At 37.5% G+C, this 12190-nt stretch overlaps 1 long non-coding RNA gene across 1 annotated transcript; it reads right to left on the bottom strand.

Moving 5' to 3' along the window:
• Positions 1–715: 715 nt before the first annotated feature.
• LOC123385692 lies at positions 716–8577 on the bottom strand. The gene is made up of 2 exons (XR_006598654.1): positions 7151–8577; positions 716–1326 (listed from the first exon to the last, which is right to left on the bottom strand). It is a non-coding gene; the product is annotated as an uncharacterized LOC123385692 (long non-coding RNA).
• Between the last annotated feature and the right edge of the window lie 3613 nt (positions 8578–12190).

Here is a 12190-nt window from a genome sequence, read left to right as displayed (position 1 = left end):
CATCAGACTTGAGGCTTGCTGCTGTCGGTGCAGAACCCACTTTGGATCCTCTGCCCCCCATCTCTCTGCCCCTCCCTGGCTTGTACTGTCTCTCTCTCGCTGTCTCTCAAAATAATAATAATAATAATAATAATAATAATAATAATAAATTTAAAAAGACATTAAAAAAATAAAACAAAAAAAACCATTTGGGGGTTATCAGATTATTGGTTTCTGATTTTGATTCTACTAGAAATTCTTCCCCACCTCAAGGTCATACAAAGATTATCTTGTATTATCCTCTAATAATTTCAATGTCTAAAAAATGTCTTCTGTGCCTTTATGCATGTTCCTATTTCTAGAACTATTATGAAGTGAATGTGTCAAGCCCTTCAGTCTAGATTTCTGGCTGGTTAACTCATTCTTTCAGTTTTCATCTTATCCATCCATCTCCTGTGGCTCTGCTGTTTGTGAATTCAGTGCAATCTTCAAATTCACAGATCTTTGTAAGCAGCATAGGGTTTCTTCCTTGTATTGACTTTTAATCCCCAAAGATACACATACCACCCACACACACACACACACACACACACACACACACACACACACATATGTATTCATGGAGGATTTCTAAAGATTTTTCAGTTATTATTTCATTTTCTCTGAAGATAATGTATTTTTTATGATTGTTATTCCTCTTCAAAATTTTTTGAAGTTTAAAGAAAAAATTTAAAGATATCTTCAGATTTTTGTGCTACTCTTTATATATTATTAGGCAGGAGTTCATTCCCAGTTGTGCAATTTATTTTCTCTGTCAGAGTTTTGCTAGAATTAAGTGAGCTACTTTTAAGCGAAACAAAAATATTCCAGCTGTAAAACTAACAGAACCCGACAAAATATTTTGCCCAGCATTCACCTAACTGATAACAAAACAACCGAAAAGCAAAACATTCAAAAGACCCAACTCTGCCACTTGTTAGGATTATAGAGCCTTTCAAGCAGCTATAATTAAAACCACGACAGATTCTGTTGAACAAACTTCTGCAAGCCAACAGTGTCAAGACAGAGCTCTAATTGAGTCGGTAGCATAACTATCTCCATTCAAGACCCACTGTAATTTACAGATAGCATCTCTCTTCTATCACTGTAATAGTCATAGCGATTTTTCCGCCCTTAGTAGAGCAAGGTGCCTTGCACTGCCTTGATGGTGAAATCCTCCCCTGAGTTGGCAGGAACAAGTAGTAGCAGAAGAAGAACTTTGGAGTCCTGGCCAACAGTCTGGGCAAAGAGCTTGACAGTGTCCGTGACAAGGCCAGATGTAACATTTTGATGGTATACTGGGGGTCTCTGAGGAAAGAGCAACCACAGTATTTAACGACATTCATGTGAAGCCAGGTAAGTTTGCTATTTTGAGACTTTATATACACAAACTACACATTTTAGATAGGTTTATCATGTTTTACCTTGTTTTACGTGGAAGAATTTTACAAGCTGCTATTACCAGGTGATTCCTTTCATTTACCGGAGCCAGTCTACTTATGAAGATTATATGTGCCTGGCTTTAAAATTAATATTGTTTGTTTCTATCTGAACAGGAGCTAACTTTGGAATCTGCGGCCAGGCTGAATTGTCAGTACAGCTGAGTGACTAAATAAGTAGAGCTTCTTCTAAGACTGCCTAAAAACCTGGTTCTGCAATGGGTTTTTACTAGGAAACAATTTATTCCCCAACCAAATAATTTTATTTTCATTGACAAATTACCCAACAACATGTTTTAAATGTCTGCAGAATATCCTGGAGATTTTCATGTATTTACTGCTCACAGTTTGCTGTGCAAAAGGGAACCTCAGGCTACAAACATGACAAGAACAGTGTTACAAATATTCCACAAGAGAAAAAAATGAAACCCTGTTTTTCATGTGACTACCTAACTCATCACTCTAATAGGCTTCTCTTTCTCATGCTACTGGGATCCACTCACTAGGATATTTTTTCTACATGTTAAAAAAATTCTTTTGATTGCCCCTTGGACAGAGGGAAAAATATTATTGCTTAGTGACATGCCAATCGACATCCTCTGCTAGGTCTAATTTACAGAGTTGCTTACTTTCCTGATTCACCAGGTGATGAAACTTCGATGATGAAGTATTTTGGAATTAGAATTCACGTCTGTTCAAAACATGAGCCCACTGTGGCAGCACCAGAAATAGTTTTCCATTCTTCACGACTCTATGTGGGTCACAGTGTTACGAATTGAAATGAATGTTTTTCTCCTTCTTTTTTCCCCCTGTATTTGATGTGACTGTCTGGTAGGACCATCTTCACGACTTAATCTACGGTGTTTAAAATTACCAAATGCTGACTCTAAAAATTTCCTCCCATGTACACGTACAGTTTTTATTCAAGGTAATGCCCCTATGATCTGTATCCACACATACTGATCCATTATGCTAAGCACATAGTCGACATTATTTCCTTTATTCCTCACAACTACCAGATGAAATGAAAAAAATTACGGCTTTGAGAGATCAAACAACGCGCCCAAGGTCATGAATCTAGTAGTAACTGATTGAATTGTGATTAATATCCAGACCTTTTTTATTCCAGAAGAGCTCCATAATTGTACAGATATGCTAGAAATGCAGTTCTGTGAATTTTTCTGCTAACAATCTGAGAAACCCACAAGACTGTTTTGTGTAATGGTTTAGAATACAGTTTCCCCTGACATCCACACACAGGCATGAACTATAATGGGATCCTGACTCGAATAAACCAGATAGAAAATCTACTTAGAGGGAAAAGATAGATTTTGAATATGAATTGAGTGTAAGATAAAACTAGAGAATTATCAATTTTCTTAGGCAGTTAATGACATCGTGGACACGTAAGAGAATCGCATTCTTAAGAAGCATATGTTGAAGATTGTAGGGATGAAATGTCTATAATTTCCAGCGCTCAGAAAATTTTCAAATGCATAGATATACAGACAAAGCAAATATTAAACAATGTTAACAGGGGGTAAGTAAACACGCACTACTATACAACGTGTTCAATTTTCTGTAGGTATCAAATTTTTCGTAATAAAAAGGGGAAAACAGGATTTGATCCCTGAAGTCACAATCTCTGAGCTTTAATCCCTCTCTACCACTTACTATCTTGAGACAAGTTATCTTCTATTTACGGGCTTTATTTTCTCATATGTAAAACCGTGATAATAGTAATCACTACTTTATGAAGAGTTGAGCACTTAGTAGCTACAAATATACTTAGTTATTATTCAGCATTCCCAAATTATTCTCAGCGTGTGATTGTCCCTAAAGCTCATATATTTCCATTTGTATCATCTGGAATCCCCTTGGGAACTAATCTAGACAACTCTTTAAAAACCCAAGTTAAATTAGGAAGAAACGATATAGCTATGACTATCTAGGAGGAGGTTTTGTTTTGCTTTATGTAAGAATCATGAAAGGTGGCAGTTCTTATATTCTGCTGGATGTAAAATCCAATAATTTTGACTACAGTTTTAAAATAATAGTTGATCATTTTGATATATAACTAGGATAAGAAAACTCTTTGCCTAAGACCAAGAAAATCCTGAATGAGACAGGTCATTTGAGCATAGTTTTGAAGATAATGGTGATAGTGATTTCAGCTGAACATGAAATGTCTTCAAATGATAATGTAAACATTGGCTAATGGTCTCTTAGGAAGTATTTGGAAATGTAAGCGTGGGAGATGAGTAGCATCCCATGATTTCAGAAGTATAAAATATGTTTAACTTATTCTATAAAAATAAACTGATGGCTTCTGCTTCAACTTTATCACAGTTAAAGCAAACTAAATGTAGATCATCTCACAGTAAATGTAATTTGTGGTTTCTTTATCCCAACAGTCTTGAAGTTTTAGTTTTTGAACTCAGATAGTGACGTTTACATAGATATGCACAAAAGTCCTCACCAAAAAGGTGATCTTCAAAATGCCATTATTGTATTATCTCTAGCATTCAATTTCTTATTAAAAAATGACGTACAACTTGTACAAAACCTGATAGAAACTTCTGCAGTCCTACAACCAATAAAGCCATCTTCCTTGTTTCAAAATCTAATCTCAACAATGTTTAAAATTAAAAACCATAAATATCAATAATTCTTGCCAAAGTTAAAATTTGTGTAAAAGGTAAATTTTTGTTACTTTCGTAGTATAATCTTTCTTCTTCACCTTTTCTTCTTTCTCAACGGTAACTAATTCCCCTTTGGAGACTCATAACTTCTGGGGAGCCTGCCTCCACCAAAGCTCATAACCAAATTTAAACCAATCAGCAAATATCCTATCACAGTGAATGGGTGAAGGCTGAGCATGTGACTTAAGGCAATCCAAGTCGAAAGAATACCAAAGATTTGCTGTGAAGAGCAGGAAAGGTATTACTGACTTTTTTGTTAATGTGTACAGTCAGATAGAACAGGGAGCAGCCAAAAGCCATCTTGGATAACCAGAAGTGGTCAGGCAGAAAACAAAGCTGTAGTGTGGAAGAGGGAAGGCAGTGACAGAAGAAAACCAGGTCTTATGCAGCAAGGTGATATGACCTAATTAGCTTCCAATGAAACCTCCTAGCTCTGGATATTTACACAAGGCACATGTAAGAAGTTCTTCACTATTTCTGCTAGTAGAATCTGATTTCTGGTTGTTGTTTTTTTTTAAATGTTTATTCATTTTTGGAGAGAGACAGAGCGTGAGCAGGGGAGGGGCAGAGAGAGAGAGAGAGACAGAATCCAAACCAGGCTCCAGGCTCTGAGCTGTCAGCACAGAGCCCGACTCAGGGCTCCAAATCATTGATTATAACCTGAGCAGAAGTCGAACACTTAACCGACCGAGCCATCCAGACACCTCTGATTTCTGTTATTTAAACCTTAAAGCCTTTTTACTAAAACATGTTATTAGCTATCTTCTATGTTGGGGGTGCTGACGTCAGCCACACGACTGTGGCCTCCCATGGAATTCCTTGCAATTATGGAAACTGGAGTGTTACTGAACCTGACCCTTATTTGAAAGGTCTTTAAATATTCAAATCTTCAGAGTAAACAAATCATTCTATGGAAAACAGTTTATTTTCCATCTTAAAATTCGAAAGTTTACCAACACCAAAGTTGATATTTAGAAAATAAATATTATTCCATTGGCATGCCCCTATCCGCATTGCTTCTTGTACCCATTCCCTTCTTGGTTTTGACTTGGCTTTCTTCAAACCAATGTTAACACAAGAGATGAGCGTTTGCATAAACTTCTCATGTGAATGAGTATTTTGTGTTAGCGAGTGCGTAACCACTATTTTAGCTGGCATTATATTCAGTGGTTGAATCTTCAGACATCAAAGGCTTTCCTTTGATACAAAATTCTAGCCATGCACCTACCCAGCACCTAGCTGACTATGTATCTAAATACACACCAAAACATCTTTCAGTGGATGCTTGCCTAAAGGTTCAGTCCCTCGATTCTGTTTGCACTCAGGTCTCCTGTAACTGCCTCCTATAAATCTACTCACAGTCTGATGCAGAAAACAGTTTTCTCACACTTGGCTCAGAACTCATTACAATTGGAGTACTGCTTTTAGGATATTGATAAAACCAAAAATGGTTGGACTGGACATTACTTATATTACTTGAGCATGTGTATTCTGTGAGGAGTTTATAGAAGGTAAAAGGCTTTTTTACTTTCTAGGCAGCACACAGCCTCCTTGAAATATCTGTTCTTCTTCTCAGTTCTCCCCTCAGCTCTACCTCTTCTAACCCCTTTCTGTCCCCGTAAGACTTAAATAAGTCTATAATCAGCCCTACAGCTCTATGCACTATACAATAAATGTGATAACAACCTTGACTTCTTTCCAGCACTCCTTGGCTTTAGATCACAGCAAACTTCCATAGATGGGGTAGAAAATGGACTTTCAAAGATTAGAAATACCACTTAACAGATACACAGGAGCCAAAACCCACAGACCATTGAGAAGAGATTAAAAAAAATATACGACTGTGATGTCTTTCACTCTCCAGTTTAACCAAAAGAGTCATTCCACATCTCTGACACAGTTACCAGGCAGCAAGCTTGTTAAGAGACCGTACTTTGAATTTTTTGTTTGTTTGCTGGTTTGTTTCAGGTTCTCTTTCTTTTTAATGAGTTCAGCTTCATTCTTGCTCACTAAAGCATCGTAAGTAAACTCTTACATTTGAATTCTAAGTTCGACAGGCCACTTGGGGGTACTGTGTAATCAAGCCAACAGAAAAAGAAACATAACAAAAACAGACAATCTCATTTACAGAGTAACTCCCTGAAAGTGTGACCAGGATCTTTGTGTGAAATGCCAACTGACGTCCTAAGATATAGAAGGGAGAAGAGAAATAAGAATCATGCAGTGACTTTTCTTTAAAATCTCCAATTGCAATGAAACTTTAAAACGTAATTAAATCACTTGGTTGGGTTTTTATTTTGCCCCTCTTTACTTATCTGAACTTCTCCAGAGATAATATGTGGATATATACATGTATATCCATGTAGATATGTATATATAGATACATATACATACACCTATATGTACATGTACATATGCACACACACACACACACACACATATATATATATATATATTCAGCTAGGTGTCTTGAGATTCAAGTATAATGCTTGGTTATGAAAAAAATTAAAATAGTATTAAATGAAATAGAGCTAATGGTATTTTTCTAAGGTAATAAAATGATTCACTTGTTATTTTTTTTAGGGTCTCTATTCATTTCATAAATATTATAAGTCAATTGAGTGTCAGATTTTATAGCGAGCACTATATGTAAAGCAAGTATCCTCTCTTAATATACTATAAGCAAATAAAAGTTTTAAATTTACTTATTTTGAGAGAGAGAGAGATAGAGAGAGGGAGAGAACGCACACACAAGGGGGTAGGGACAGAGAGAGGGAGAAAATCTCAAGAAGGCTCCACACTGTTGGCACTGAGGCCAAAAGAGGGCTCCATCTCACATACCAGGAGATCATGACCTGAGCTGAAATCAAGAGTTGGATGCTTAAGTGACTGAGCCACCCAGGCACCCCAATCAAATAAAAATTTTGAGTAAACATTTCTAATACGTAAATTTGTGTAAAAATAATGAAAAATAATGGGATCAAAAATTACCTCATCATATGAGTTCTTCCTGTCTTTTCTCTCTTCCATAAATGTGTTTTTGTAAAATGGGTCTGTTTCGGGAATCTTCTTTGCAGAGCATATTGGGAGGCACCTAACCCTCCAAGAGAGAAAGAGCGGAGTTCAGACTGACTGAATAAAGAAAAGCTGTGCTGTGGTAAACGGGGAGCTAACCCAATGGGACTTTCAAAGAAGCTTCCCATATGACATGCAGTATCAAACCACTCTAGCTACTCCTCCAAGAGTCTGTATTTTCAAAGCTTCTGCAGTTGGATACATTTGCTCTGAATGTGACACCACTTAGACTGAACCTTACGGGGTTATCATCAGTTATTAATAATAGATGAGAAGGTTGTAAGGCACAGTCTTGCAATGGAGCCCCATTAGCCCCAAAGTCTTGCAAAGGAGCCCCCAAAATCAACGCTGGTGTCCAGCAGGTCAGCTATTGCTCCTGGAAGCCACAGGGCCTTCCTCCTTCTTACAGGAGACCAACACATGCAAGCCCATTTCTAAAAGCTAGTTTTGTTTGTGTGTTCTCTCCAAACTGCTTGCCCTGGTGCAGGGTTTTATGCTTTACATCCACACTTGTTCCTGGCTCTCTAGGTTTTGGACCTAAGGCTCCTTTTCTGATTCATGGGCTTAGGTATTAATCCTCACAGTATTTGCTTACCAACATTTCCCTCGATTTAAGGGGTTACTTAGACTCTAGTTTCTCTCACCAACAACCAGAGCCCCAGTGATTCCTTATACCAGCCTAGTAACTTGAAGACAGGGCGTGTGTGTGTGTGTGTGTGTGTGTGTGTGTGTGTGTGTGTGTGTTGTTGTTGTTGTTGTTGTTGAGGGATACTTTTCTACATTACAAGAGGGTAATTCCTGAAGAACAAACCCAGGTGCCCCAAAGCTGTGCTCTTTAACATCAGCATCATAAAGTTTCCAGTTTGATTTCCAAACAGTATTTACCCCTGCCTTGGGTCCACTTCTGGAAGATTCTAACTTAAGGCAGAAGGTATTTCATGACAAAGACAGAATCATTTCTTTAAGGCATACATATATTAAGCATAACTGGGAAATATTGCACTCATTATGACTATTTTGCTCAAAAGGAAAGAAATGACAATTCTAGAATTATTCAATGGTAGTGTTCACATAATCTATAGCTATTCATGACTCTGTATGCACAAATAGGTTTATATGAGTTAAATGTGAGACTATTTTAACTATTTATGTGTGAAATAAATGTTTGTATGGATGAACTAGGACTACATTATGTAACTATTGATGGGTATACAACAGTGTGCAAACACATGTGTGCCTGAATTACTTGTGTAGCTATGTTCACAATGTGACTGTTGCCATGGTAAGTTTTTTATTTTTTTAAGTTTATTTACATTGAGAGAGAGAGAGAGAGAGAGAGAGAGAGAGAGAGAGATGGGAGGAGGGAGGGGCAAAACAGATAGGGGGAGAGAGAGAATCTCAAACAGGCTCCACACTGCCAGCACAGAGCCCATCGTAGGGCTCAATCTTGCAAACCATGAGATCATGACCTGTACTGAGATGAAGAATCAGATGCTTAACCAACTTACCTGCCTCCCCCCCTCACCCTGCATGGAGAATTTTTTAAAAGAATATTATTTTGATTATTTCATGGTAGAAAATGGAGTTTGAAAGCTCTATTAAATATATTTTATTAAAAACATAGTTCACTCAATAAACAAATCAGATACAATATTGACCTATTGAGTAGCAGATGGCCAAAGAAGTGCTTTTGATGGCTTTTATCACTGTGCTGTCTCCCTAAGGAATGCATTTGATTCAAGTAAGTTCAGAGGCAGCAGCTGCAGAGAACCACTTGAGTAAAAGGGGCTAAAATGTTGTCCATTTGAGTGTGTGTGGCTATTACACCCTCCCTTTGCAGTGCAGGCTCATCTCCTAAGCTGCTTCCAGATCAGCCCTGATTGCAACAAAGAAATGCCATGTCTCTAACACTCAACTTCAGAGGCTCGTGGACAGTGAAGAAGTGTGGTCACTTGAAAATGAGTTAGCAATGCAACAGAATTCATAGGTCATCTTTAAATACAGACTTAACAAAGAGTCATCTATAAGGCCATTATGAGAACTACAATTTCACAAAGATGGTATTTTACTGCCTATTTCTAATTTAGTACCTGTTATTAGACCTGCATCAGGTTGCATTTTAATTCTCTCTCCTTTCATAGGGCATGCATTCTCTCTCTTACCTCAGGTTGAACACTGGGAAGTTTAGGTACTGGCAAGGTGGTTGCAGGAGGAAGTGCTAGTAAATGTCCTGTGCTTTCTTGCCCATGCCCAGTGCCCTGGGCTCAGCACTTGGAGATCTCCAGTGGTTTAGGATACAATAATTCCTGGGTATCATGAATGATATCAACTAGTATGTGGCTCACCCATCTGGTCTTTTGGATTATTGCACGAGCACTCATGACAAAGTTTGCGAACCAAAAAATTGTATCCCAGGCTGGTGTCTTATATTGGGTATAAACTTCAAGTAGTCCTTTGATTTGCTTAGCACTAACGCGTCTGCACAAGAGGCACATGGAAGTTCCTAAGCCTGGCATACTACTTGTGGCCATCAGGGCTCTATCTCAAGCCAATGTTTATAGACATGGTCACCTGTCCGTGTACTTTTGCTCCTATGCCAGGCTGAACATGATAGTTGAGTGTTGCAGCAGCTGAGCATTCTCAGAGTCCTCCTCAGCTTTTCTAGGATTTCTCTCATCATCTGCTCTGCTAATTTTTCTTGGCACCTGTCTTTTACTATTCTTCGCTAGGGTGAACTTCCCATATGAAATATCCTTTGTCTATACTACACTTTCACTTACTATTAAACACTATAGTTATGTTACTCAAAGACAGATTTTGTTTTGTTTGGTTTTGTTTTTTAAAAAAACATGATTTGGGGCACCTGGGTGGCTCAGTCAGTTGAGCATCTGACTGTTGATTTTGGCTCAGGTCATGATCTCATCATTTGTAAATTCAAGCCCCGCCTTGGGCTCTGTGCTGACAGAGGGAAGCCTGCTTGTGATTTCCTCCCTCCCTCCCTCTCTCTCTGCAACCTCCCACTCCCCCCTCCCCTGGTCTCTCTCAAAATAAATAAATATACTTAAAAAAAATAGAATACAAACATGATTCAAAGGTCATTTGAGAAATCAAAACTTGGGCATGGTGTCCATGTTTGCATTACAACAGAAACACAAATGCTCTGAAAGCAATAAATGCCTCTAGCTAAGAGAAAGATAACATTGAAGAAAAACCAGAGGAAAAAGTCCATGACTATATTTCAGAAATAAAGTAATTTGCTGTGTTATTTTAAGCACAAATGACATCTAGATTCACTTCCAAAGCTCTACCTTGATTTGGAAGGTTGCTCACTTTGGGATGAAGTCATGTTTCTGAACATTTTTGTGTTCTTCCAGCTCTCCTTTTCCTTGCCAGCTGACAATAACTGATCAAATCGTACTTTCAAAAATTACAAACAAGATGATAGTCCCTCCCTTAGGTCAGAGAGCACTTCAGAAGTACAACAAAGATTGTGGTTTCCTTTAATAACTAAAAGCAAACCATCCCTCCACAAAGGAAAATTTACTGGAGAAATTTTGTAAGAAAAAAAAATAGCAACCATGATTCGGTCCTATTCTTTACAAAGTAGTGTTCTATTATAAGATGGACTATTAGTTTTGGTGGACAGCTTGATTTGGAAGGTGGTACAAGTGTTGCAAAATTGACAGACTTGCCTTATTGTTAATGCATCCCACAGTTAAAAAAAAATTACAAAAAATTGCAGCACCTTAACCAGTAACAATTTTTAAAAGGATAAGGTAATAAAGATTCAGGGGGACAAATTGAAAACCTAAAATAATATAGTGTCAATAACTGCATTTCTAAGAACTTGTGGAGTATGATCCCATGAAACAAGTTATACTGTCTCTCTAGGAAATGGTTCACTGGCCAAACCAGGTTGTTACCCTCCTCTTCTCGTTCCTGGTTAAACTTACTCCTCAAGCAGACAGTCAATATAGAGACCAAAGAAAGATGATTTTATATGTTCATCAGGATCATGAAAACACATATTTTGATACAAATTTCTATCTCATATCCATTTAAGAACTCATGGATTTTGAATTTCACCTTAAAGCAAAGTGATTCAAGAAGAATAGTGCTTTTCGTTAAACAATAGAGGAGTATCACGTTTCTTATGATGTCACAAACAAAAAGCCAGCAGTCATGCACTGATGAATAACAGATCACAGAGTCCTTTTAATCATGTCCTCTAAAAAAAGTCTTAGCTTTCTCATTACATCAATACTATAAAGTTACTTCATAAAATCCAAATGCAAATACTCCAGAATAAAAGCTACTACATTATGTTGTCCCCCACCCCCTGCCAGTAATTTAAGCCAAATGTTTCTTGAATTATACATATAGATTCTAATTTACATTTCTAAATTACATTTTGCATGAAGTATGTGCACAAACATAAAATTTTGGTTCACTACGGCCTGAGATTTGAAGAAAGTTAATTGCCTTTTATTGATATTATGCCCGAGTCTGAAAAAGCACCTAATGTTTCTCCCTTCGCTGTCTTTGCCTAATAACTTTTTCGAAGGCATAGCTGCAAAACACACACCTGTGTTATCTTAAATGGAAATGGGATAAGGCGACTGGTACACTACGGAAACAGGGGACTTCACTCTAAAGTAATTACTCCTGGACGGAGTTCAGGGCAATCAAACAGAATCCGTTTACATTTATGTTTTTAAGACAATTTATAACACAGGCAAACTTAGATTGTGATGGAGGTATTTAGATAAGTTGGTTTTCATGGGCTACTGTAGTTTAGGGTAAATAGAGAAATTAACAGCAGTTGTGTCCTACTGTTGTAGGTAGACAAGACGATGTCACCAAAGGAACTTTGTTCAAACACTTTGAGATGGTATGTGTTCTCATGTCCTCCTTTTTTCTTTTCACATAAAACAAGGACATACCAGAGGGTCCTAA

This window comes from Felis catus, chromosome A1 (assembly GCF_018350175.1).
Source record: "Felis catus isolate Fca126 chromosome A1, F.catus_Fca126_mat1.0, whole genome shotgun sequence".
Taxonomy (NCBI): Eukaryota; Metazoa; Chordata; class Mammalia; order Carnivora; family Felidae; genus Felis; species Felis catus.
The sequence above is the reverse complement of the archived record's forward strand: the minus strand, read 5'-3'. Positions and strand labels throughout refer to the sequence as shown.